Source organism: Anopheles arabiensis, chromosome X (genome assembly GCF_016920715.1).
Source record: "Anopheles arabiensis isolate DONGOLA chromosome X, AaraD3, whole genome shotgun sequence".
NCBI lineage: Eukaryota > Metazoa > Arthropoda > Insecta > Diptera > Culicidae > Anopheles > Anopheles arabiensis.
In genome coordinates, this window is record NC_053519.1 from 20,770,167 (window position 1) to 20,795,661 (window position 25,495).

General features: G+C 37.5%; 1 protein-coding gene across 4 annotated transcripts in view; it reads left to right on the forward strand.

Moving 5' to 3' along the window:
* The first annotated feature begins 929 nt into the window (after positions 1–929).
* LOC120905829 (lachesin) overlaps positions 930–25,495 on the forward strand; it is a 205,043-nt gene continuing 180,477 nt past the window's right edge. For 3 of the 4 annotated variants that reach the window (XM_040317039.1, XM_040317043.1, XM_040317042.1), the window contains exon 1: positions 930–1,148. The gene's annotated coding sequence lies outside the window, so the exon portion shown is untranslated. Of the gene's footprint in view, positions 1,149–21,097; positions 21,343–25,495 lie in introns of those variants that run through there. The other variant, XM_040317041.1, reaches the window with a different exon arrangement.

Consider the following 25,495-nt stretch of genomic DNA (forward strand, 5'->3'; position numbering starts at 1 on the left):
ATCGTAAGCACAGTTTATAATATAAATATTTTTGATTCCATCGCGCGACGACATCGCAAGTAACGAGAAGCGGGTTCAGAAAACAGCGCTGAGAACGGTCATAGCAGCAGATTTGGAATGAATTGAAAAGACCTCTGAGAGCAGCCAGTTGTAATAGGATTGAAAAGAACGCTGCAACAGGTTTAGATTGATCCTGCTTGGGTTGTATTGAAGGATCGCGTTACAGATGTATCCATACTAGAACAAATAACGCCAGATTCAAGCCGCAACGCTCATCACTACCAGTCATGTATTCTTCGTAGGTAATCTAGGGCACACATGGATTTAAAAGTGCAGTATCATTCGCTGAGATGCCGAAACGCAACTTATTTTCAAGCATATCGCTATACTAAAAAAAGAGCAAAAGAAAAACACTTCGTACAAGTTCTAGCATGTTCGTGTCCGATAGAATCCTCCGACGAATGGCCGAGCTAAGCCTTTCCGATTTTTCGTGTGATTTCGTGTGTTCATATATATGTGTTTAGATTTGGTTCATTTACGTGTCTAAGCACGAATTCACGTTTTGTTAAAAAAATCAATTCATAGATAGATGAAAACAAATTTAGTAAACCTTCATTCTGTGTTTGTTTTTATCTTGTTTGGGTTTAATTTATTTCACCTGTTTTGTAAATGGTCATAATTGCTCGTTCCTGAATAGCAGTAAATTGCGCTAAAGTTTTATCTCATATATATGTATACATGTTCGTATATTCGGCTTGACGAAAAACGTAGGGAGTTGTACTCGGGTCTTGTTCGGTAAGCTGAACTTGTTCGGTAGGTTTTATTGAAATACGAAGCATATGAAAACGTGCACGAAGTATCTTCGTTTCGCGTTCTCGGTTCATTTGTGTTTTCAGGATGCTTGCAAAACAGTTGCAAACTGGCTGTACGTCACCGCGGTATTAAAAGAAAATTGTGTACTCTTTCAAACGTGTTGTTTCCTATAGAGAAAATTTTAGTGATATATGTTTTCATTTCTAATGAAAGGATCATAACCTTGTGCTGCCTTTATTTACAAAACATACTTGATTTGATACTATAAAAATGCTTTAAAAAATATAGTGCAAGTTGTATTGAGTGTAGAAAGTACGTTTTCTTACTAAAAGCAGGTGCGTCAAAGTCGTTAGTATAACTTATGGTGCGATGCATAACATATTTGATAATATATAATTGCTAAGAATATGTTTAAACATTTGTATTGCATTCGTAACTTGAACCAATTTTTTGTGAAAGCAACATAGTTTAACGTTCAGATATGTATTAATCCAAAAATATTGACTTGAAACATTAATGTATTGCATGAAAGATTGAAGTGAATACCATCAACACTAAAGAATAAGAAAAATCAAATTGTATTGAATACATGTGTATCTATGTCACACGTGTTCAAGCAGTAAAGTGTATGTACGCAATCGAGACAATATATTGCACCCTTGAACACAGCAAATGTATACAATCATTGAAAGCAGTATACATGTAAATTAAAGCTATTGTGTTCTTCTGATACCTATGTGAACTTAAACACGGAGAGGATATCCTAGCCATATGTCTTAGTTCTTGGTCCGATGTATGTTTTTAAACGATCAACTTGTCAACAATCAACTGTTAAAATTAAAATTAATATATGCTGTAGAATGCCGCACACGAGACACGATATATATATATATATATATATATATATATATATATATATATATATATAGATATATATATATATATATATATATATATATATATATATATATATATATATATATATATATATATATATATATATATATATATATATATATATGTGTATATATATATATATAAATACGGAATGTATCTATATCTTTACTGTCACTGGCAAAATAAAGTGCCCACTACTACCATAGCCCACTACTAGCAACATTTATTGCTTGCATTATGGATTATTCACATTATGGATTGGAATATGTGCAGTACCACACCAACCACTGGCAGTTACATTGTACCATTCATTCATCATCGTTCATTGGAATGTGTTTCACTGTGTTAAAATTTTTACTCATCTGACCATAGGACATTTTGAAAACAGTCTTACGATATATTTGCATACTTTTGATTTTATTGAAGCACGGTGGTTTTGTCAGGCGAGAAGCTAAAAGGATACCATACTTATGGAACCGTGAATACATGAAATGGCAATGTGTGGCCAGGGAGTGATTTTTATACTTGGAGAAGCGGGAAGACTGGTGTGTAAAGTCGCAATTAAACTACGGCTGATAAAGATGAGTGAACACTTTGTAATAATTCAAAAAGGCTAAAACAAACGTATTCCTTCTGGCCCACATCTCACACCTAATACAAAAATTGTTTTCATCTCATAACAAATATATGAGATATATAGATATATATACATATAGACATATATATATATATATATATATATATATATATATATATATATATATATATATATATATATATATATATATATAGTATATATATATTACCTGATTTACACAATTAATGTTACCGGTGGCCACAACGTATCTATATATATATATATATATATATATATATATATATATATATATATATATATATATATATATATATATATACTATATATACTATATATATATATATATATATATATATATATATATATATATATATAAATATATATATTACCATGTATTTTATTTATTTTATTCAAACTATCCGCCCTTGGTTTCTATTACGGCCTCCATCCGTCTCCGGGAACAAGCCCTGGCGACAGTTTCGCGGGGTAGGGCCGCGAAAACGGACCTGATTTTCGCCATCAGCTCCGTCTTGGTGTTGCTGGAGGTTCTGTTGGTGTCCCGTTCCACCGCGCCCAACACGAAATAATCCGTTGGACTAAGATCCGGGGAGCTGGGAGGCCACACATTCGGCGCGGTGAAGTCGTTGAAATTGGCCGCCAACCACTTTATCGTTTTGGAGGCTGTTTGGCACGGAGCGGAATCCTGCTGGAACACGTACGGTCTGCCGTTGGCCACTCTCGTGATCCAAGGCTTCACGACGGTGTCCAGCATGGAAATGTACCCGTCCGCGTTCAGCCTCAGCCCCATTTCACGTGCCAACGGCCGAATACCGATCCACGGATTTTCCATCACGCGCGCCTGGAGGTCAGCCAGGAAAGCGTCGGTCCGCACGCAATCCCGCCGCTGAGAATGTGGTTTTCGTGCTGTCACCGCTTCGTCGTCGTCGCTGTTTTTTCCCAGCTCACTCCGGATCGCCTTCACCGTGTTCAGCGAACACTGCACGCACTGCATGATGTCGGGGTTGTCGCGTCCGGCGCAGATCATCATGATGCATGTGATCCGCTTCCACAATGTACTCTTTTTTGCGGGATGTGGAATGTACTCTTTCGCTGCTTGTTCCGTACACTTTTAGCTGTCGAATGACGTATTGCTTGTTTTCCTATGCCAACTCGATCACGAGTTATAAACAAAAATGTAACTGTCAAAATGATCTCGAACTGCTTTATTTTTTTAAACATTGTTCGTGATATGCCTAAGAAAGCGCAGTACCATAGCATGACAAAAATGAGAAGTTTGTTTCAAGAAAAAATATTTTTTTCCAAAATTGATCAAAATCACTGTGCCAAAATAAAGTGCCCACTTTATTTATTCTTTAGAAAATATTTTTCTGAACAAATATAACACCAAACTTATAATTTATTTGCGCTCCTCTCGCATTCTTTACATGTTCGAGGATCTTTGGCGTATTTTTATTTTTATTTTTTAAAGGTTTATCTAGTTCTACCACTAGTTTTTGCATCTGGTTCTTCTCAAGCGTTATCAAGAGCTTTAAAGTTAAATTTTATGTTTGTTACACTAGTGTTATCCACCTTCGCACATAGAATCTGCCACAAATTCTCGATTGCACCAAGATTTAGACTCCATGGAGGACATGCAAGGTGTTTTATACGATACTAGTTGAGACATGTTTTTTTGTATCGATTGTAAGTGTTGAGATGTTAGCCTGTAGAAACATGTTTTTAGTTTTCAAAACCCATTTTTTTAAAGAAATATCCAAAAGTATTGATGAAGAATGTTAAAATGGGTATCAGCCATAGTTGTACTTTCGATTCACACTAGTTTTCGCGCTACTCCTAAAGATAAACACCCCCTAGCTATCACATTGCCATTTTCATAATTTATTGTCCGTTAGATGTGGCGTCTTTCAAGCTCCTCGCCCGAGCTACAGCAAGACTAACAAAGCCAATTGGCTTCAATATGATCAAAAACATGCAGATATATCATTAAATTGTTGAAAAACTGATATTTGGACAGATGAGTCCAAATAAGAACTGATGTTAAAAAATATCTAGACGCGATCCAACAAACCAATATGTATGAAGAGTGCAATGTGATGACCAGGGAAGGGATTTCTATACGAGAAGTGGGGAGCATGGTTTGAATCGACGGCATAATGAAAGCTAATACCTATATAAGCATCCTGTGTGAATTTATATTTTTTTTTCTGTGAAAAATACGGAGTTAGTAAATAAATTGATGTTACAACAGGAAGACGAGTCAAGTTATACACGAAGAATTTTTAATTTTTTTTTTCAATCAAATCAAATCGGAAAAAAATATTTTTTTCTTGAAGCAAACTTCTCATTTTTGTCATGCTATGGTACTGCACATTCTTAAGCATATCACGAACAATGGGGGCCTTAACGATTTCGGGGGCCTTCACGATTTCGGGGGCCTTCACGATTCAAGTTAGTTTTTTGTATGGAGTTTGACAGTCGGAGGCTGAAATCATGTTAACACTCCATACAAAACCACACAAAATACTAGCCTGCAATTTTCAGTCTAGATTATTCTAGCCACAAAGCTAGAATTAGATTCGAGTACCTGCTCGAAAACACGGTTTTGTTTACATTTATCCCAAGGTGCATTAAAGAAATCAGGTGATCGAATCTGGAATCAAAGTGTATGTAGTCCAGGTGGTCTCATAGCATTTTTTATAATCAAATTTGAATATCACTAATTATGTTTACGATAGCCCGGAGTAAGTTTAAAAAAATATTACTGGGGATCTTTATTTGCGAACTGCTAAACTAAGACTAAAGCTAACTTCTGGATTCGGTGGTATTTAGCTAGGCTGGTGTTTTCGGTGCTGCCAGGTTTGCCGGTCACGTTGTCGTTCACGTTTATGATGATCATGTTGCCTCGGTCTGTCTGAACATACGACACCACACCTGGTCGTGGGAACCTGCTTCCAGTGGAGTTCCCGTTCGAACCTGACTCCGCGCGTGGAGTAACATCGATGGCTCGCTTGCGACCGTTTTCTTACTCAGCACCTGCATTGTGTGCAGATCTTGTATACTTGGCTTGTTTAGAGTTATTTCTGTTTTGCTGCCAGTTAAGGGTAGGAAGTTGTCTTCTTGGTCTAACACATCAATATGTGCTATTTAAGATTTTTACGGTGCAATTGCCGGTTTCAATTAGTGTTGGTACTGCTATTATTTGGCTGTTTGAACATGAATCAATTCTGATGAATCAATGACTGGCACTCCAAGGGTGGTATCGATTAGAATGACTCCTGGTTTCATTTCTCGTATTATCGTATGCTCGGAGCTCGTGGTGGTGGTAGATTTAGATGGATGATTTCTGATGATATTTGAGATACACTTGTCGTTTAGCGGTTGTGGGTTGTTGCAAATCACTCTTCGTTAACATTGAAAATGGTGTTTTTATGCTTGGCTTCAAATTTTACATCCGTCTATTCTTCTATGTCTTCTACAGTTGTACAATGTTATCAATGTTCAGGATAAGATTTACTTGTTCTATTTCAGTTTTTACGACTTTTATCTGATTATTCATTTGATTTTCTATTTTTTTTAGAGTTTGTGTAATTTTGTTCACTGATTTTTGCTATTTCTGAATTAATTCAAACTTGAGCGTTAATGTTGGATATGGTTTTGTTTTCTGAATGTTCTAAATATTGAATGTTCTAAGTGTTTTCTGATCTGCGATTTCCTGTGATTATTTTTATAATTGTTCTTAAACCATTTATTATGCCTCTCTTTTGTTTTCTAGGTCTTATATTTCCTAATTTTTTTTTATAAGCTGATAGGATTTTACAGTCTAAGGTGTCCTTAAGATGGTTGGTTAGGCTTATATTATTGGCTAAATTCTGAATATAGTTAAGGTTAGTCTCTTTAAATTGTTGCTGTTATAAGTTTTGAATTTTTTAAAACTATTATGAGGAAATGAATCATTCTAATATCATTTTTAGTTTTTTTATAATATTCAGCTGTGATTTCCGTAAGGATGAGAAAGAATTTAAATGGTATGTTAGGTTTTTCGTTTCCTTTTCAATTTTGATTTGTGGATTTTTCTTCCATTTCGGTCTAAAATATTTGTAACTAGGTTATCGAAAACTTTCGTTTCACGATACCTTTCTTCGTGTTTTAAATTATTTCTTTTCCTTTCGAAGATCGTGTCATTGTCTTTGAATAGTTCTGGTTCTTCTCGTGTTTTGTTTTGTTTTTCTATGTATTTGGATTTTTTTTCTTTTTGTTTTGTGACATATACTCTATAAAGTTCCTCTTTTTGTTTAATTCTTTCTTGAAGGTCCTCAGGGATAGGATCTTCGTTTTGAAGCCGAAAAATAGTTCTTTAGGGGATATGTTTGTTTGAGAGTGTATAGAATCATTGTAAATTGAGACTGCCAAATTAATTTTTGAAGTAGTTGATAATTTTTTTTGTAGAATCTCGTAGTGAGATTATGTTGTGCAATTCTCTTATTGTTCTATGGACAATTTCAATTGTTCCATTTGAAGAGGATTGACCAACACTTGTATAATGGAATCCTACATTATTTTCTTCAAGAAATTGTTTGATTGTGGTGGATTTAAACGAACATTCTTGGTCCATCACAAGCAAACAAGGTCTTCCAACGTTAGCGAAGAATTGAGTTAGTGCTTTTAGTATATGTATAGCGTTTCTTGATTGTAAAGGAATCGCCATGGTTAGTCTTGAGAACTTATCGCAAAGGATTAGAAAATGTTTATCACGAATTATAAAGATGTCCATATGAACGATTTCCAAAGGTTTTTTAGGAGTGGCAGTAATTTGATATTTTTGTTTATATGGGCGTCTTTCATATTTAGCTTTTTGACATATTTTGCAAATGTTAATAAATTTAGTAATTTTAGTTTTCATGTTTGGAAAATAATATTTTCTAGAGATATGTAGTTTGGTCTCAATAATTCCTCTATGGTTTGCATTATGTTGGCGTTCAATAATCAATTCTTGGTCAATTTCATCAGTTACATCTTCTAAAATTGTTTTTGTCCAAAATAGTTTGATTGTGTGTGTATTGTGCGAGAGAAATAGTTTTTGTAGATAATTTGTAAGTTTTGTAAGATTTTTTCGCTGCAACAAATGCCAGTAACACATTTGGTAGATGCATATTCTTTGATTATGTTGATCAACATAGCTGGTCCAAAAAGGGGTGTTTTTATTGTTATTCCATGATAATTTCCGAAAAGTGTAATTGCTTCTCGAGAATCATTATTATTTTCTTCTAGTATTATTTTACTTCTAAATTCATTTAGTGGTTTTTCAGTAGTTGGGATGAATTCGTCATCATTAGTATCTGCTGAGTGTTGCGTCATAGTGTCAGTGTTGTTAGAGGCAGTATTTGCAGTAGCGGGTTTACAGTCTCGGGGGCTAAGCCCTAAGCAGTAAGAGTTGTTGAGGCCCCTTTGTACATTATTACCAGGGGTACTCGGCATCCGTCTTTGATTATGTAACATTTTAACTTAAATTTTGTTGCCACCGGGGGGAGGGGGGGTGGGGGTGGTGTTGCTTATGGTTCGTCTAGCGCGGGGCCCCACGGGGCCCTCCTTGCTAATACAGTACCATATTCTATCTGTTATGTATCTGTTTTCTGTTATGGATTATGTACTAAAGATTCCGGGGCCCCTCATTGACGGGGCCCCCCGCAATTGCTTACTTTGGTTACCGTTAAATACGCCACTGAGTATTTGCATTTAATTCGGATGTTAAAGCAGGGTTTTCCGTTATGCGGGATAGTGCATCTGCATTTCCATTAAGTTTAAGTTTCCCTTTTTTATACTTAATTTCAAATTCTTCCAAGGAAAGTTTCCAATGAAGAAGTTTTCTATTTAAATCATTTTTCTGTCTTAGCCAAACAAGAGGTTTGTGGTCAGTTCTTATTTCAAAAACTGTTCCGAAAATGTACGGTCGGAAATGCTTGGTTGCCCAAACAATGGCGAGTAGCTCTTTTTCGGTAGCTGAATAGTTGCACTCTGTTCCGTTAAGCGTTCTAGAAACGTAAGCGATTGGGTGTTCCTTACCATCTTCGAATTTTTGTGAAAGTACAGCGCCAAGGGCGAAATCACTTGCGTCTGTTTCTAAAATGAATTTTCTGCTAAAATCAGGATATTTTAAAATTGGATCAGTAGTGAGCATTTGTTTGCAATCATTGAAACAAATTATAAATTCGTCATTATGTGTTATTTTAGAACCTTTCTTAAGACATTTTGTGAGGGGTTTGGTCAGTTTTGAAAAATCTTTTATGAATTTTCTGTAATAACCAAGGATTCCTAAGAAGCCTTTAATGTGGGTTGTTGTTTTTGGTATGGGCCAATGCAATATTTTTTCTATTTTGTTTGGATTGGGTTTGATGCCATCTTGAGTTACGATGTGTCCTAAGAATTCACACTCTTTTCTTAAAAATTCACATTTGTCTAATTGAACCTTTAAATTTGATTCAATTAATTTTTTCAACACTTTATTCAAATTGTCCAAATGTTGTTGGAGTGATTTACCAAAAATAATAATATCATCTAGATATACGAGACAGTTTCTTCCTACAAGGTCACCTAAAATATTGTTCATGGCTCGTTGAAAAGCAGCAGTGTCCTTTTTCTGTGCTAAAAGCTGTTTTTGGTCTATCCTTTTTATCAACTTCAATTTGATGAAAGCCGGATTTTAAATCAAGTGTAGTGAAGTACATGCTTCTACTTAACTTGTCCAAAATTTCTTGTATATTCGGAATAGGGTATCGATCATCGATCGTTTTTTCATTCAATTTTCTATAGTCAACCACGATGCGCCATTTCTCCTTTCCACTTGCATCTGATTTTTAGGGACTATCCAGATTGGGGGTGTCCATGGGGATATAGAATGTTGGATAATACCGTCAGCAATCATTTCTTCGATTTGCCTATTCACTTCTGCTTTATAAATATTGGGGTATCTATAAGTTTTTGTGTGAATGGGTATATCGTCTTTAGTTTTTATTCGATGTCTAATAGCGGTGGTGCATGAAAGTTTTTCTTTTTCTTGATGGATGATGCCTAGATTTTGTTTAAGAATTTCGAAAAGTTTATGTTTTTCTTCTTTGTTTAAATGATCGGTGCGAATTAAATTTTCGAGATTTGCTATGTAATTTTGCGGATGATCATTATATGGGTGTGTGCTCATGTGATTTATTTCGATCATTTTGTCTAATTCATATGTTTTTGCTGGTTTAGTCCAATGAAATGTTAATGTGTCGCCGTAATTCCTGGCAAGAACTTTAGCATATCCTTGTTTTGCTTTATAAACGCCTGAAGGAATTATTGCATCTTTTATTTGAATGTCTTTTGGAAGAAAAATGTTTCCTTTTGTTTGAGAAACAGGAAGCTTTATAATTTGAGAATTATTAGCATTTAATGTAATTGAAGGGGGTTCTAATGTTCTTATTTCTAAGTCGATTGTACGATCGGGTAAAATAAGTTTATGATTTTTTGTATCAATTAGTGTTTCCATATCGGAGAGTGATTCGTATCCGAGTATTCCGTCAAAATAATTATGACATTTGAAAAGGTAAAATTTTAATTTTTTATCTAGAATGGTTATGAATGTGCATTCCTGTGATTTGAGCTTACCATTTTTATTTTTTATGGTGATTGTTTCGCATTTCACTCTTTGAGTTAGTGGCACTAATTCTGGATTTAAAAAGTTTTTGTTCGCTCCGCTGTCTACTAAAAGTTTGATGTTTGAGCCATTTAATTTTGTTGTGTAAAAGGGTAGTCCGTTAATTGCGTTTAACTCGGTGGGTTTAAGTTTGCAGTAATTTGAAAAATTACATCTTCTTCATTATCAGTTTCTTCGTCTGAATCGGATTCTTCTGATATTGTTTTTCCGTCATCTTCTTCGGCTGTATGCGAGAAAATTTTGTTTCTCATATTGGACCGTAAGGATTGATCGACGTCCATGGGAACAATTTTTGGACGATCTGAAGATGGTTTCATGTTATTGAATGGTCTATTTTCAAGGTGTTTGTGTTGTGAAAATTTATTATCCCTTTTTACATTTTTGTCGACACTAGGATGTTTTTCGAACCCATTATTGGTGTTTGATTTGGTTCTTTCAGCGTTTTGGAATCTGCATAGAAAGGCATAAGCTGATTCCAAGTCTTCTGGTTGTGCGGTTTGTGCATATCCAAAATATGTTTTGCTCAGACCATTTATGAACGCAGCGAGGCATTCTTGTTCTAAAAACAGGTTAATTGCCTCCCAATGTGAAGCGTATACCGTATTCTGTCTTGCTACTGATTTCATATTGATCAAAATTTCTTTTGTTTTTCTATAGTGAAGGCTCAAAGATTCGTTTTGTTTTAGGTTCCACAATTGTGTTTGATACGTTGCGATATTGTTTCGATCGCCATAAACGTTCTGCAAAATATCTGCGACTTCATCAAAAGTAGTAGGGTTTCCGTTCACACAAATAGTATCACGTGCTCACCTCTATCTTATTAATTACGGTCTGTTCGTAGACACTAAATATTTCTGGTGCCACATTGGTATAGTGTTTTTTTAACTGTTGTTAACCAACCGATTAACTGTTTTTTGTTTCAGTCGAATCCGGGAATGACCCTAATTGGATCCGGGATACGAAAATAGTCAGCACTGCGACTCGAGGTCGTTGGCTGTTGTTGTTGTTGGAAGCGTTGTAAACTATCATTTTTCGCTTGGAGTGTGTTAACGCGTTCCTCTAACAAGCGCATAGATTCAATCAATGCGTGTATATTTTGTTACATTTTCACTGGTATTTTCTTGTCCCTAGTGAATTTCAAAGAGCGAACTTTTGGGAAAGGGGTATATTTTGGCATTCAATGATAAAAATTGTTTGTTGCCTACCGCCTTTTTATTATAAGAGTGGGGGAACTTATGCTTTAGGATGTAGCTCACCTTTTTTATCCACGTGTCGGGAAATTAGGGTTTTCCGTTACCTGTCCTTTGCTAAGTCCTTCCTTTTCTTCTTCGGTCGCTCGTTGTCCACGGGTTGGGTCAGCGATTGTCCTTCCTTTTCTTCTTTGGTCACTCGTTGTCCACGGGTTGGGTCAGCGATTGTCCTGCGTTGATTAGTTTACCCAGTAACGCTGGCTGGGGAGTCTTGCCGTTAGCTTTTGTTCGAATGTTCTCTTCCAATTCTAAATAGTTGAAACCAACCGTTCGTGCACTTGTTCTTACACTTTATGAAATAATGAAATTCACGCGATCGTCACGAGTCAACCACGGATCGGGCGATGGAGCAAAGTCCGGGCGATACACAGATTTATTTCCGTTATTTCACTGCACTGTACTTGAATACTTGTCACTGAACGTGCATTGGGCCTAGCCGACTGCGCCAATTATGTTTACGATAGCCCGGAGTAAGTTTTAAAAAAATATTACTGGGGATCTTTATTTGCGAACTGCTAAACTAAGACTAAAGCTAACTTCTGGATTCGGTACTATTTAGCTAGGCTGGTGTTTTCGGTGCTGCCAGGTTTGCCGGTCACGTTGTCGTCCACGTTTATAATGATCATGTTGCCTCGGTCCGTCTGAACATACGATACCAAACCTGGTCGTGGGAACCTGCTTCCAGTGGAGTTCCCGTTGGAACCTGACTCCGCGCGTGGAGTAACATCGATGGCTCGCTTGCGACCGTTTTCTTACTCAGCACCTGTATCATAGCGCGTAGCGCATGTGTACATATCTCACTTTTTGACAGAACGATTGAAAACTTTTGCTCCAACGAGCTTTCTGGAGGCTTGACGAATACTCAAAACACTCTTAAAATCTGCATTCAAAAGCAGAAGCGATAAAAATCAGTCTTCTAAATTCATACACCTTGGGATAAGCCCACCTGTGTATTATACTCCCTCAGATAGCTGCTCGAAAACTGCTATACAATGCAAACAGCTGACAGGCTGAAATTTCAGCCTACGAGTTTCAAACGGAAAGGGCCCCAATGTTTCAAAAAATAAAGCAGTACAATAACTTTAATTTAGACGGAAAAAAATTTAAACATGTAAAATTGTAAGTAGTGGCCACTTTATTTTGCCGGCCACTGTATATATATATATATATATACACACATATATATATATATATATATATATATATATATATATATATATATATATATATATATATATATATATATATATATATATATATATATATATATATATATATATATATATATATATATATATATATATATATATATATATATATATATATATATATATATATATATATATATATATATATATATATATATATATATATATATAGTTATGTACACATGCGCTACGCGCTATGATACAGGTGCTGAGTAAGAAAACGGTCGCAAGCGAGCCATCGATGTTACTCCACGCGCGGAGTCAGGTTCCAACGGGAACTTCACTGGAAGCAGGTTCCCACGACCAGGTGTGGTGTCGTATGTTCAGACGGACCGAGGCAACATGATCATCATAAACGTGGACGACAACGTGACCGGCAAACCTGGCAGCACCGAAAACACCAGCCTAGCTAAATAGTACCGAATCCAGAAGTTAGCTTTAATCTTAGTTTAGCAGTTCGCAAATAAAGATCCCCAGTAATATTTTTTTTTAAACTTACTCCGGGCTATCGTAAACATAATTATATATATATATATATATATATATATATATATATATATATATATATATATATATATATATATATATATATATATATATACATATATATATATATATATATATATATATATATATATATATATATATATAAATTTTGATTTATAGAAAACCTAAGTTTCATGGTTGCTGTTCAAATTTTGACTCAAAATCTTGTATAGTGTTGGGTATTCTTAATCGGACACTGTAATCTGCAATGCGAATGTTGCATTGCCAATTTTCTGCATTACTAAAACGTCACAAAAATGTGCAAAAGCATGGTAAAGAAATCATGGTATCATACAGATAATTTTTCTGCAAAAATAACCGGGAGTCAATGATATTAAGTAAAAGCAATTAATGATAGCAAGTCTTTGTAACAAGAAGAGCAACCGAATTTTAAGTTTCTGATTTCGAAAACTCTGCGTTCTATATGCAAAGACTACGGGAAATATTGGTATATTTTTTCAAGTGTAAGAAAAAATGGAAATTTTGTGAGTTATAAAAAAGTGTGTTTATTTATGTTGAGCGGAGTTATAACACAGTGGAATAAAAGGAGGAGCAGAAACTAAACAATGAACTTGTATGTAATGTATTTTAAACTAGACTGACGATATTAAACATTTTCTAAAGACTACTATGATGTGTTCATTGCACACATGTTGCTTTCTCAACACTCCTCCTCAACGTGTGCCATGAAGCCCTAACATCTCCGTAAATTTTCTTTGTTTTGTTGCTCCTAGTGGTTTCGTTAGAATGTCCGCAACCATCTCTTCCGTGGGACAATATTCAAGCATCATTTTTCTAGATTCACACTGTTGTTTGACAAAGTGTTCTTTTGTTTCAATGTGTTTCGATCGACGATTGGTTCTATCAGAGTTGACGAAACAAATGCAACTCTGGTTATCCTCAAAAATTTTAACGGGGTTTTCAATATGTTTTCCTAAGTCTTTCATCAATCGAGTAAGCCACATTTGTTCTTGAGTAGCTTCACTTAAGGAAATATATTCTGATTCCATCGACGATAATGCAATGCTGGTTTGTTTGCGACTGGCCCATGACACAGCTCCACTAGCATAGAAAAACACATATCCGGTAGTCAATTTTCTTGTTATAGTATCACCTGCCCAGTCAGCATCAGAATAACCAATCAAATCGCTACCAGCTTTGTTGAAAGTGAGCTTAAAATGTTTAGTTGCTTTTAAATATCTTACAACACGCTTAGCCGCAACCCAGCATGATTCAGTAGGATTACTAACATTACGACCAATTATTCCCGTACTCACAGCAATATCTGGTCGCGTACACACCGATATGTATAGAAGAGCACCAACCAGACTTCTATATTGAGTAGAGTCTTTCAAAATAGAGCTTGAGTCTTGCTGCTTCAAAAATCCTTCATCCATCGGTGTTTTCGCAGTTTTTGCTTCGCTCAATCCGAACTTACGAATCAATTTTTCAATGTAACCTTCGAGGCTAACGCTGTAGTTACCTTTTTCACATTTAACCTCCATTCCCAGAAAGTAACTAACTGGTCCCAGGTCCGTCATTTCGAAATGTTCGGTTAAAGCGTGATACACAGAATCAATGAGAGTCTCGTCCACACAACCGACTATCATATCATCCACGTACACTAAAATGTAGACTCTTTTTCCATCTTCAGTTTTAAAGTACAGACACTGATCAGCGGCACTTTGTTGGAAGCCAATCTCTAGCAGAACACCGTGCAGTTTCTGGTTCCAACATCGAGCTGATTGTTTCAGACCATAAATACTCTTTTTCAATCGACAAACCAAATGCTCTTTGCCTTTTATCTCGTATCCAGGTGGTTGTCGCATAAAAAGCTCCTGATCTAGATCACCATATAAATAGGCTGTTTTAATATCTAAATGCCGTAATTTCATCTGTGTTTTAGAAGCTATAGCGAGCATCAAACGAAATGTTGTATGGCTTGTGACCGGAGCAAATACTTGATCATACTAGACGAGCTTTGTGTTTGATTACTTGTCCAGCTGCATTTCTCTTCAACTTAAAAATCCAGCGGCAACCAACAACCTTTCTGCCAGCAGGTAGCTCTACCAATGCATCCCATGTTCCGTTTTCTTCGTGTGATTTCAGTTCATTTTCCATTGCCGATATCCATTTTTTGACTGTGCAAAACTTCTTTCAAATTTCTGGGTTCTTCGTTTTGTTCAGAAGATCCCGCCATATAACTTTCCTCCCTGAATCGAACAGGTGCGATGCCTTTTGTTGTTCGAATGGACCTACGTACACTTTGATGCATTTCAATAGCCCCTGGTTCATCTGATAGTTCGCCATCAGATGCACTGTTGTATGGTGTAACATCAAGATCATCCACGGTATCGTTCATGTTCGATTCCCTAATGCAGGAGGATTCAGCAGAAGCCTCCATTTGAACAATGTTTTCTCTCGTGGTAGTTTCTTCTGCACGACATAATGAAGGAGTTGATCCAAGTGGCAGTACCACTACTCCTTCTGATGTCGTTGGTTTCGGTTTTGTTCCAATTTTCTCAACCTCGCATTGTTCTAAAAATTTTGCGTCACGACTAATGGTAATTATTTTCATCTCCAGGTTTACGAATCGATAGGCCTTCTGATTGTCCGCGTATCCGACGAACACCAACTTTTCAGCCTTTTTATCCAACTTACGCCGTTTTTCTTTAGGAATGTGTACGAAAGCTTCTGAACCAAATACTCGAAGATGTTCATACGAAGGATTCTTTCCGTGCCACATTTCGTAAGGTGTCGATTCCAGTAAGGAGGATGGCAAGCGATTTTGTAAATAATTGGCAGTGGTGATCGCTTCACCCCAGAACACCTTATCCATGTTAGATTCTGCCAACATGCATCTCATCATTTCAACGAGGTACCGGTTCTTACGTTCAGCCACGCTGTTTTGTTGTGGAGAATATGGGGCAGTTTGTTGATGCACGATGCCGTGATCTACAAAAAATTCCTTTAAAGAATTGCTCCTGTACTCACCACCACCATCCGATCTGATGACTTTCGGATAGCAATATTCTCTGATCCGGTTTTCTGTCTCACACTTGTTTTGCAACAGGTAGATAATTGTATACCGACTAAAATCATCAACCAAAGTCATAAAATATCTGCTTCCTCGGGCTGTTGATACTTCAAACGGTCCTCCCAAGTCCGTATGTATCAGTTCGCCAACACCAGATGTCCTTGAAGATGAAGAATTTGGGAAAGGATCACGGCTCATCTTCCCTTCACAGCATGATCCACAAATGGATTTCACATGACATCGGTTGATGTTCAAGCCGCTTCCCAAATTGTTCCGCGCAATCTTCATTATGGCTTCTATGTCACGATGGCCAAATCGACGATGCCATAGGTGTATACAGGAAGCTTCATGGTTTTTATCTACCAACATGGCTTGTTCAGTCTGTTTTAGATAATAAAGACCACCTTTACGTTCACCAATCAGCAATACTTGTTTTCCTTTCAGGACACGACATCCATACCTATCGAAAAGCATTTCGAATCCATTATCGGTAATTTTACTTACAGATAATAGGTTTGTCGTCAAAGATGGTACATGACACACCTTGTCCAAGGAAACTTTCTTGCGTTTTCCGTTTCCATCCATGGAAAACAATTTGCAGCTTCCGACACCAGCTGACTTGATGGAATCTCCGTTCGCTAATGAAATCGAGGATTGCTTCGATTTATCTATTAATTTCAAAATAGACGTATCGTTCGTCATATGAGAAGTTGCACCAGAATCGAAACACCATGGTCCAGTTTCGTTTCCTTCTCCAATGAACAAACATACTTCCTCTCGATTGTCTTCATTAGCAACGTTGACGCTTTCACCATCTAGTTTACTTCTTTTGTCTGCAGCCCATTTTCTACAGTCTTTTCTTATGTGCCCATTCTTCTTGCAATAATGGCACTGTTTTTCCTTGTTGGTTGTTAGTTTCCTGTCCTTCCAAAATTTCGTGTTGTTCTTTCCTCCAGATAGTAACGCTTTATCTTCATCTGCATCATCTGCTCGACGTCTTCCTTCATCCAACAATTTGCCTTTTACATAATCCACCGTAAGATCTTTATCAGGCCTACTTTCCAAAGCCACGATCAAACCATCAAAGGATTTTGGCAAACTGGACAACATTAACGCGACAAAGGATTTATCTTTCATTTCTTCTCCCAGCGCAATTAAACGAAGTCGCAGAGAACATAGTTCTTTGAGATGGTTAAAAATGTCTCCACCTTCAGTCATTTTTGTAGCAAACATTTTTCGCATGACGTGTATTTTGCTGGACAAAGATGAACGCTCATGATAGCCTTTTAGGGCATCCCACATATCTTTCGATGAACTCGTTTGCATGACATGGATGAGTTGGCTGTCGTCCAACGACAGACCGATCAGTGCCCTAGCACGTTCATCATTCGCAATCCATGCAGCGTCGGGACTTGCTGGTTTTGAATCTTTCACGACAGTCAGCACCTTTTCCCTTGCTAACAAAAGTTCCATCTTGAATTTCCATATTGCGTAATTTTGATCGTTTAATTTTTCAATGGTGACGTGTGATTCAGACATGTTTCTAGATTTAAGTTTTCAGTGTTTCTTCAAGATTAAAATTTTCGATAAGTTTTCAGTATTTCTTCAAGATTAAAATTTTCGATAGATTATTACTTCAATATAACACAAACTTAACACTTGTTCGACAGTTCTTCTGGGCCCATAACCTGTTGAGCGGAGTTATAACACAGTGGAATAAAAGGAGGAGCAGAAACTAAACAATGAACTTGTATGTAATGTATTTTAAACTAGACTGACGATATTAAACATTTTCTAAAGACTACTATGATGTGTTCATTGCACACATGTTGCTTTCTCAACAATTTAGCTCCCGAAAATGTGTGTTTATTTAGTCCAGCGATCGTGATTTCATACGATAAGTTTCAATAGTTTAAATTCCTTCTCAAACTTAGCCGTTGCAAATGAAACAATTCGTTACAATTTAAAAAGCGCCTCAAACCTACCCATTGCTGCCGCAACAACAAACGTTATTCACTAAATTGATAAGGCTCGCATGGAAAATCAAAGCTATTTTTTAATCTTTTTCATTGCATTGTAATGTTTTTCCAAAACAATCATTCCTGCAAAAAATATATTTAGTTTTAAAATTTTATTTATTAAAAACTATATTTTGTGAATGAACCTTGTGAAACTTATAAAGCCTTTAAAAAGTTATAATAACACTTTTTAAAAATCGGTAAAAAATGTATTTCTATGAAACCAACCTAAAATATGTTATTTGCATTTTGCGATGATGTTTAGTTAGTTAGTTAGTTGATTTATTTCCATATTTATAAGATGTTCATACATTTGCTCCGTCATATTTTACTACAATGGGCCCGAAATAAGCTTCTCTCCTCTTTGATGTGATTGATTTAGGTAGCTGTAGGCTGATTTTTCGCTGCTTTGCTTAGCTTATACAGTCAGGAACGAAAAATTATAACAAAAAAAAGTGCTTTGGAAAAAATCCTGATGTGAAAGAAAACAATTAACCTTACACTATTCTAAAATTAAAAATAAATTTTACACACTAAATTTGCTAGTAATATTTACAATCTAAATTAGATTTACATCTTAACTCTAACTGGCTAAATGCATAATTCTCTCTGAAATGGATGTGTGTCAAATGAGCATTTTACATTATTTATAAATTTTAACAATGATAATTTACAGGATATTGTGGATATATTACAATCTATGAGCAATTGAGAAATGAGCAAACTTTAAGAAATATGTTTTATATTCTTTGAAGTGTCAACTTATGACAATCCGCACAATTTGACCATACTGGTGAAGCGTAAATTATATTTGGGAGTTTTAATTCTTTGTACAAAATAACTTTTTTTTAATTAAGTTTTGATTTCCTATTGAGGAAAATAAAGAGTTTCTTAGAGAGTTCTTCCTTTCTTGTTCCTATGAAACAACAAAGCGTCTTCAACATGTTTTCGCATTTAACACTAAGGATGTTTGTGTGAGTTTTGAATGTCAGTAGTTTTTCTAGATAGGGTAAACGTACCTACAGTGGTGGTAGTACCAATAGTGGTGGTATTGCACTAAAATGTGTTGCACACAATAAATTAAAAGTAATTAAGTTATTTGCGTTAGTGTCAAATGATCTATGGCCTTTCACAAAGGGTTTAAAAGTTAAATTGGGCCATTACCGAAAAATCCATTATTTTGTGAAATGTGTCAACATTTTTTCAAAATCCTTAGGATTTCATACCGAAACTCATATTTCTATTAACGTTCTAAAAGACCACATAACCACGCAATTAATAGTTTTCAACATAACTGTTATGTAATGTTATTGTTTTACTAAAATGTATTGCCTTTTGACCATATTTATGCATTTATAAATGTTTATTACCATAGTGCCATTACAGGTACGCAAAATAAGCATGTTCCTATAGTTGCCTTAGTTATAAAATCAATAAAAACACGACATTTTAGATTTTTTTCGACCATTTGACTTGTCGTACAGTTTTCATTAATATAAGCAACACAAATGTGTTTTGTGTAAGTAATTTACCAAACAAAGGCCTAAATTCGCTTATCTCGCTGAGTGAAAAATCGGCGACAAATCAAGCTTTCTCTTCCGAGTGTGGGTTGACGACAGGTCAACCGGGTGTGGGTATTTTCGTCAACCAAAATCATACATTTTTTACGATCAAATTATGTAAGAAATCGAAATAATGGCAGTAATCCTTGCTATTCATACGAAAACAGCTTCAAAACTAAGTTCCATTGATATTATAAACTGTTTTGGAGGTATCTTTGTTTACCATCACTATAGGAACACAATACGACAACTATAGGAACCATACCATCATTATAGGTACTACTAAGCAGTCATAAAAATATGTACTTTTTCGTAAATATTATGTGTTTTATGGTAAAAATGGTTGTGATTGCAAAGATAAAACATATTACAATTGCTATGTGTTAAAATATTCAAGAATTTACCTTCCTAACAATTTAAATCCATAAACACATTTGTACCACTACAATTTGCACCACTATTGGTACATTTACCCTATTCTCCCGAATATTTTATAGAATCCTTCCATCCAATTGGATTATTGTTGATCATGGGTCTAGAATTGGGTAGTTTACGATGGCAAGTATTTCGCGTGAAGAATTAAGCTTCGGTTGTCGTTTCGTTTAACTTGAATTTCCATTTTTTTGCAGTATCGCGCGTACTTCTTTAGACCAATGTCAAGATTTTTAATAATGGCTTTTGGATTGTTAGCGGTAGATGACAATGCAAAATCATCTGCATATAAGTATTGCTCGCAGTTGCTCATTATTGGAATGTCCGATACGTATATGTTAAATAATAATGGTGACAGTGTGCTGCCTTGGGGTACACCTGCCAACGGTGTGTATGGGTTCGATGTGAAATGTGCTACGGGAATGTTGTTCTGCCGGTTAGCGATAAATGAATGTATTATATTGATTAGATATCTTGCATAGTTAAACCTTATGAGTTTTTAGACTAGCCCTTCATGATATATAGAATCGAATGCTGTTTCAGAATCAAGCAGCAACACTCCGGTTGAGTTAAGTGTTGTCTATTGTGTTTGATGTTTTTGGTCATCCTATTGACTTGATGAGTGATGGAAAAGGAAGGGCGGAAACCAAACTAATTGTTGAGAATTAAATTGTTGCATTAGAGTGAGCAGCTATACGTTTTTCTAAAAGTTTTTCGAATATTTTTCCCATACAACAGAGAAAGCTAATTGGTCTGTAGTTCTTTAGAACGCTATGCTCTTTACCCGTTATTACCAAGTTTCAGACAACCATTAAGTATAACGTTTAGGCAAATTATGGCTTTCCTGGATAACCTTTAGATTCCATGATTATTTACCTGTTCGTGTCCTGTAGATTTTTATGGTTTTTAGTATATCAATGTCATTCTGTCACCAACTACGAAGCGAATCGGACGTTCTCGATACGCGCTCCAGGTGGATGATTACGGCCAAAGTCAAGCCACTGACCCCACCATACACACCACGAAGATTTACGTACGCTTAGTTGAACGTGAAGCGATCTGTGCTTTATGTGCGTAATAAGCGTACAGTGCGTAGTGTACTATGTTAAGTGTGTGTAGTGTATGTGATTGTCCGTGTGTTATCTGTTTGAGAGTGTTGAGCGACAATACAGGTGCGTACGGCACGCATCTCTTGTGCTCGCATTTTGTGCGTTGGCATCTCGCGCGCTCGCATTTGGAAGAGCGCGTTCTCCTCTCATTTGTCCTGTGTTCGGTAAGTGATCCTCTCTTATCCTACTATCCTTGTCCTTCACGTGGTTGAATTGTTGGATCGGGCTTTCCCATGGAGGCGAAGCCCATGGATGAATCCGATGAAGGCTTCATTACAGTGAAGCATAAAAGTTCCGACCCAGGGCAGATAGCCAAGAAAAAGGTTTCTAATGAACCTTTAGCCTCAATATCGCGAGATGCTATCTCCAAAGAGGAAGTAAAACCAAGGGCAAAAGCGTACCACACTTCTTTTAACAGAGCACACAATGTGTTCTTGATGTCCCGTAACAAGCCGCTTGATGTTAGATCGATCACAGCATCGATCTACAAGAAATTCCTAGGTGTTTTGGACGTTATTCGACTGCATCCAAAAAAGTTGCAAAAGATCTAGTGCAGGCCAATGCTATCGTGGCTGATCCGGACTAGGCGGAGGATTACCGGGTGTATATTCCCGGTGGATTGGTGGAAGTCATCGGTGTGGTAGATGACTTTGAATACCCCTTAGAGGATATCCTTCAGTACGGACAAGGGGCATTCCTTTACTAATCCTCGCCTCATGTCAAGGTCCTCGAAGTGAAAAAACTGTACGCTTCGAAAATTGTTGACGAAAAGAAGGGGTTCCGTGAGACTTCCTCACACCAGATCACTTTCGAGGGTACTGTACTGCCGAACACGTTGTACTCCGAGGGTCTGCGGGTACCCATCCGTCGACCCTTTGTTACAAAGGTGGCAACCTGCTCTAAATGCAGCCAGATTCCGAGCATTCCGAGCCCTACTGTACCAACGCTGTTAGGTGCGGTAAGTGCAAAGGACCGCATTCTACGACAGAATGCAAGGCTGACACCCAAAAGTACGTTCATTGCAAACATTAATGGCACGAAGTGTCTACTTGCTCAGTGTACCGCAAAAAGCAGGCCGAGCATAAAAAAGCCGTCCTTTATAATTCAACGAGGTCATTCGCCGATGTTTTGAAGATAACCTCTGAAGTGAATCCGTTCGATACACTCTCACTTCTTCAGGGTAATGAACAGTTTGTCTAATCTGGCCCCTCTAACAGGAGTGAAAAGATCAATTACACCGAGGGTGTCAATCAAAGGGATCCGGAAAAACAAAATTGTACCCCCTATAAAGGCACTTCGACGTCACGTTGATGCGACCCAACGCCAATCCCGGGGTCCCATGCCCCCACGTGATGTTCGTATTCGTCTACCTTCCCGTAACCCTCATAATCCTAGCAATCTGCCTTTTTCCAGTGAACCCAGATCCTTCTCCAGGCAATCCCTAACAAGCCTGACAGAGATTTGGCCCTCCTAGACTCCTTTTCCCTCCTGGAACCCCTATCCGGGCTGATCCCTTTGGCATTTCCTTTCCTAAGAGGAATGGTCAGGCAATGGTTATCAAATTGGTCATGTCTAAGTATGATGGTCCGCTTGGATGATTAATGCCTCCAATGATTACTATACTACAATGGAACTGAAGAAGTTTGTTGGGAAAAATTGACTCTTTTAAAGTATTACTAGGGCAACATAATTGCAATCCATTTTTGCTAAGCGAAACTTGGCTCTCACCCGATAAAAATATTACCTTCCCGGGATATAATATTATTCTTCAAGACCGACATGATCGAACAAGTGATAGGTGAGGTGGGGGAGTGTTAATTGGTATTCGAAGTAGTCACAGCTTCTACAGAAAATCCCTCCCCACAGCCGAGGGAATCGAATACGTCGCTATCCAGGCAACGCTAGGGGATCTTGACGTTTCTATTGTTTCAATTTATATCCCACCGGGAGCCAATCTGGTCCCAAAGACCAAAGATCTTGAAGTAACCTAGTAACGGTACTATTACGTGGTTCAACCATGAGTGCTTTTATTGAACTGACCATATAATCTTACACTTACCTGAACAATAACACCGATCTCACTAACACTTAGTTACATGCTATAATTACGCATATGTTCAGGCACAGCCCTGTCACTTCATATCGTGCTTAACGAAACACGAAAATTCTTCGTTCAATTTCGAGTGTTCGACTCGATCGAGTAGTTTATAAATAACCGTGAATGTCGCGAATAAAATCTCTCTTTCATTTTTGCCGCACAACGAATAACTGCTGGTTATTATTAAAGGTTTGAAAGTTACACCGAAACGCGGAAAATAAATTATCCAAAATAGTGAGATTAAACAATATATACTACAGGTACTATCAAAACTGTTTTTCATTCTGGGTGACTTTAACGCCCATGGATCAGATTGATCCAGAAGATCTCGATTATCAAGAGGAGTCATACAGTCATTAAAGTCCCCGTTAATTGTGATTTAACGAGGACCATCGTCTGGATTTTTTTCGGGTGATTTTTTTCTTCTTCTTGTGGCACAACAACCGCATCGGTCAAGGCCTGCCTATACCCACTAGTAAAGTGGGCTTGGCTTTCAGTGACTTTTTGTTACCGTAGCAGGATAATCAGTCCTACGTATGGGGGCACGGTCTATTCGGGACTTGAACCCATGACGGGCATGTTGTTAAGTCGTTCGAGTTGACGACTGTACCACCAGACCGGCCCGTCTGGACGAAATACGGCGACCAAATGACCGCTTTGCTAAACCGCGTACAACCCAATTTTCACCGTAAATGAGGAGTATACAAACCTCGTTATGGCGATAAACGAGTGCACCCTCGGTGCCCAAACGAAGACCCCCCCTCCACAGGCAAGAATTTTTAAAAGATCACCCACTCCTTGGTCCGACGCAGATTGTAAAGCGGCTTTCTCAGCGAAGCAGAAGGCTTCTGCCACGTATAGAGACACCGGTTCCATGGATCTATACATCCATTATAACAGGTTGCCTGATAAGTCCCCGGTCTGACACATAGATGGCGCCGCTAGTATTAAATTCATATTTTTTTATATAGTACCAACCTTCAAATGATTCGTGTCAAAATTTTACGTCTGTATGTCAATTAGTTTGTGAGACAGAGCGTCTTTTGTCAAGCAACTTTTGTGTTGTGTTGTTCCACCAAGACAACGCACCGTGCCACAAGTTATTGAGAACGATGGCAAAAATTCATGCATTTTGCATCCTTTTGAGGTCTGAGAACAAGAAAAAACCGCTGGGGGTCAGATCTGGAAAATACGGTGGGTGGGGAAGATATTCGAAGCGCTCTTGAAGCATTAAAATCCGTCAAGGCTATTAAGAGCCTAGACCATTTGGTAAAAGGAATTTTAAAAGTCCTAAGATCCCTGTTTGAAAAATCGTTTCGAATATCCCTAGTATGGTTGCCTGCTCATAGCGGCATCTTAGGAAACGAGAAAGCAGACCATTTGGCCAAGAAAGGTGCTTCGAAAGGGTCCTTTTACGATAGACCTATCCTCCCTCACGAGTTCTTACGGTTTGGTATGTTCGGCCGCGCTTCTCAAACCGCTTCGGTGAGTCAATGCGCGGAGCGCAGTGAAAGGGGTGTGGAACGAAGAAGGGGATCGTACGGAACGCGACACCAAAATGTATACCCTACTAGCAATGAGAATGAAAAAGTGTGCGACTTTCAGGCGAGGGGCATGTAGAAGCATGGGGAGACGGTTGGAAAAACGCGGAATTACGCGGAGGCGCGAGCGTGTTTTGGTTTCTACACAGTTTTTGCACTCACACAATTACACATGTGTGAATGTGTGCGTTCACTTTCAGCCTACGCGCTCACCCGCTGCGCAAATTCGAGCAGTTTCCTGCGCAGGAAATGCACCAAAGCCTGCGCTGGCCAGCGCAGATTATGGGTGGTCGCCCGCGTGGGACTTCAGCAATTCCTGCGCAGGGTTAGCGCCATCTGTTGGCGTAATGGACGAACTATTTATGGCGGCGGAGCAAAAAAAAACGGTCAAAAAATTTTAAAATATTGGCCCCCATTTTCTCGTCCGCTTCTTCTCCCTCCCTCACCCTGCCTTGCCTTACTTGCGCTTCTGCCCGTGCCTTCCGCTGCCAGCTGATTGGGTGTTGTGGTGTATGCGTTGATACTCATATGTGTACTGCGGTTGTGTATTGTTATTGGTGGGTTTTAGCATTTATTAATTTGTGTGTGACCTTGAGACGCTGTGGGAGAAGCTGGATTGGGATTTTAAGTGTTATCGGTGTATTGATGGTTTATTTTATTTCGTGCCGCTGCTGATGA